The sequence below is a fragment of the Egretta garzetta genome, unplaced genomic scaffold, assembly GCF_000687185.1.
Source record: "Egretta garzetta isolate BGI_Z169 unplaced genomic scaffold, ASM68718v1 scaffold313, whole genome shotgun sequence".
NCBI classification, from domain to species: domain Eukaryota; kingdom Metazoa; phylum Chordata; class Aves; order Pelecaniformes; family Ardeidae; genus Egretta; species Egretta garzetta.
Window position 1 is genome coordinate 843,062 of NW_009259063.1, and position 3,603 is coordinate 846,664.

Sequence of the window (3,603 nt, forward strand, 5' to 3'; positions counted from 1 at the left end):
CATTCACTCCGTAGGGTACGGGACGAGCCGTAGCCAGTTCACACCCATACCACCACCCCCGCCCCGCACCCTGCAAATTAAAGTCACCGCCGCAGTAACCAGCCAAAATCTTGGGACCCGGTGTTCGTCGCTCCCTTAGCTTGCAAATCTGCCCTCCCTGGGGGTCGGGGAGGCAGCCGGGGGATTGCCCCCCTCCCCACGGCCCCCTGCAAACCGGCTCCATCCTTGCTGCCTGCCCCGGACCTCTCCGGGGAATATCGCCGCACGGAGCTGCGGGATTTTCAGTGATGTGTGGGACCAGAGATTTCTGAATGGGTCCCGCAACCCTGTAGATGTTATCTTAGAGATAAGACTGCAGAAGCAGCAGACTCTGGTGAAACAGAAAGGAGCACGTTAGGTTCGTAAATCTACTAAAATAACCTCCAAACCACAAAAAGAATGTTGAAAGAAAATGTAGGTCTTTGAAGGGTTACGGATCATCTTGTTTTGTTGGGCTTTATTCAAATATGCTCCTGGGGTTTATTCAAATAAGGAGCGACTCTGACTCTAAAAAAGCTGTTCCAGAGGAGCCCGTTTTCTGCAGCCTGTGCTACAGCGGAGTCACACTACTGTACTGCAGTATTTTGTCCTTCGCTTTCGGGCTGGGATCGAGCCTTTTCCCCTTTCGCCAAGAGGTCAGCGCATCGGAAAACAGCCCCCTGCTTCAACAGATTGCTTGGACTCGTGGGGCTGAAGCTGAAATGCCCTGCTCAGTAGGGCCTAAGAGGGGAAAAGAAGTTGGGAACCCTAAAATCTATTCTATCAGGATGTTGTACACACATATGTGTGTGTGGATGTATGGAAATCCATATATCACCAAATATAGCCATATGTGGTCTTTATCCTTATAAATATGGATATGGATACACACACTGCTGGGTCTATATAGAGACCTTAAAAAATTTGTTTATCAGAATCACCTGCCATGCTGTTCCATCACCGCATTCTTTTCCTGAAATCCTGCTGCCACCTCGGCAGGATTGACAGGCTGTTTTCTGAACGCTATGTTTGAAGAGCTTCTGTGAGGTCATTTTTTTTGTCTTGTCCTGATTTGGGTTAAAAACTCGCTGCCAGTTGCTAGATGACCTCTTCAATTTGCTAGCAGCTGATTCCCAAAGGGCTTCAATACTTTCACCTTTACGTCAAGTTTGTGCTGGGATTTTGCAGATTTTCCATTTTTCCAGTCACCCAGCCCAGCTGTTTTTTCCCCTCTTCAACTCCCTACAGAGTACCTGGCGAGGCAAATGAAGGAGGAGACTTTTAAACGCATTGATGGGACTTCCACTATTCCACCACCTTTCAACGTCATTTTTTAAATCACTAAATCAGAGATTTTTCAGGTGCAGCCAGCCATATGCGAGTGCTTCCTTTTTAAAATCTCGATACCTTTCTTTCCAAGGCTGTTGAGTGCTTACAGCACTCAGAAGAAATTGGGGAGGTTTTAATAAGCCTGCGCGAGGCTTGGCATTTCAGCGTGGCACTTAACTTCAGCGGTTGGTTTTATGAAGAAGCCAGCTACACCCTTTCAGTGCTCAGGGGGTTTCAGCTGTCGAATGCAGACAACAGCCATCTCTTTTGCAGGAATGTTAGGGGACTAAATAAATTGCAAATGCTCTTTATTTGCTGATGAAGGGAGGTTCTGCTGGAGCTAAGACCGTCAATCCCTTTCAGTTTATGCCAAAGTGTGCAGGCGTACGCAGTCCTGAAGAGATGAGCAACGTAGCTTAAAATCTACTTTGAGGTTGTAAAAATTCGAACCCAAACAGGTTAAAATGCGGAGCCAACTGTTCTCGAAGCAGGTATCTATGGACTTTAAATGGAAGAAGTCAATAACCCTACAAACCCAAAGAACTTTTATATTTAATACTAACCGGGGATGGTGCCACATTGACAGCAATTTTACCCTTTGGTAATTAATTCGATTTAGCTGCCACTTCCTTAGCTATCAAAACCAGTTTAAAAAGGCAGACTAGAGACATACACACTAAAAAAATAGACATAAGTATGCAGAAGCCCCATAATAAGCATGGGGCTAATTTATAAAAATGAGAAAGCCAAGGTATATGGAAACAGAAAGAACTGACCCAAGTCAGTGAATCAGGAGCTGGAAGAAACAACTCAGTGTTGGAAAAGAAAGCAGTATCCAAAGCAGCCTTATCAGCCACTTCCTTTTTCCTCCTTAGAAGAACACCTAAAAAAATCCTTACCTGTGATTTTAAATTAAAGGGAAGTGTGATGGTTAGTAAAAAGTAGCCAAGGTCTGATCCTCACCGGTAAAATATGGCAGTGTAAGCACAGAGGATGATCAACATACTCAGTGCTTGGCGTGAATTCTTGGCAAGGGATAATTTTGCCAGGTAAGACCACACGACAGCTTTTTGTCGTTGGGCCTGTGGTACCCCTATTGGCTAAAGAAAGAAAGAAAGAAAAAAGCCTGTTCGAGAAAGTGTGAGTCTTTGTGAAGTGTCATGGGACGAGTATTTGGGAAACCTACAAGAAGGGAGATGGGAAAAGCAGTAAATTGGCTTTAGTTTCCAGGTGAGTTTCCTTGCTCCAAGTGGAACTGTAGAAACTTCAGGAAAGGAAGAGACTGAAATTAGGATCACAAACCCAACCATAACCACGAGGAACATTTTACATTCTGTATTATTCATGCATAGGGATCTCCAAACAGCTCTTCTTAAATGCTTGCCTTTTCACCCTCCGATGGGTGCAGTGAGGGATGCCTAGCACCCTTTCCCCGGTTTTAAAGCAAGATCACTTGCTCACTTACGGATTTGTGCCAATTGTCAGCCTGACAGTCGTGCTGCAGAGATGTGAGAACATAACAGGAGCCATGACATGGGTGTGACAGCCCCAGATCTGCTCAGCTTGATCCTATTTGTATTTACAGATCTAATACAGGACATTTCAAACAGCTCATGTTGGCTTACCTGCCCTGCTCTGGACCAGAAATGACTGCTGAAAGAGCTGCGCTGTTTAAATTGCGGCAATTAAAATCAGCAGCTCAAATCCTGTAAAAAGGTGCTCTGCTTTTTGTCCTAACACTTTAAAAAGTACAATTTCATCACGCAAAGGCCCTGATGAACTTCATGCTGCTCGGGGTTTATGATGTCAGAGCCATGAAATATTGCCTGCTGATAACATAATAGCTGAGAAATATGAGTTTTGGAGGGTCTGGGGTTTTGTTTGCTCTACGTGCACACGGTACGAGGCTTATGGTGGGAAAACAATTAACTCAAGGGGCTGGAAAAGCGAGTGGCAGTGGGCTACTGGGCAATTGCAGAAAGCAATGAGGAATTTCACCTGATATCATTTGTGACAGCAATCAAACAGCAAGGCCTAGCAGGGAGCCACATATTAAATAACAGCCCTGATGGGCGAGCCCGCTATAAAAATAAGTGGAAAGCAGAACCGGGGTGACATATGTACCCTCTGGGAGGTGAGAAGGTGGCCGTAAGGTCCCCCTCCCGGGGAGGGCTGGGGTTTGCTAGCTGCCCGCCCCGCTTTCCACCAGCAAGCCCCTTGCTGCCGGGGACGGGATGGAGCCGGCACCGTTCCCTC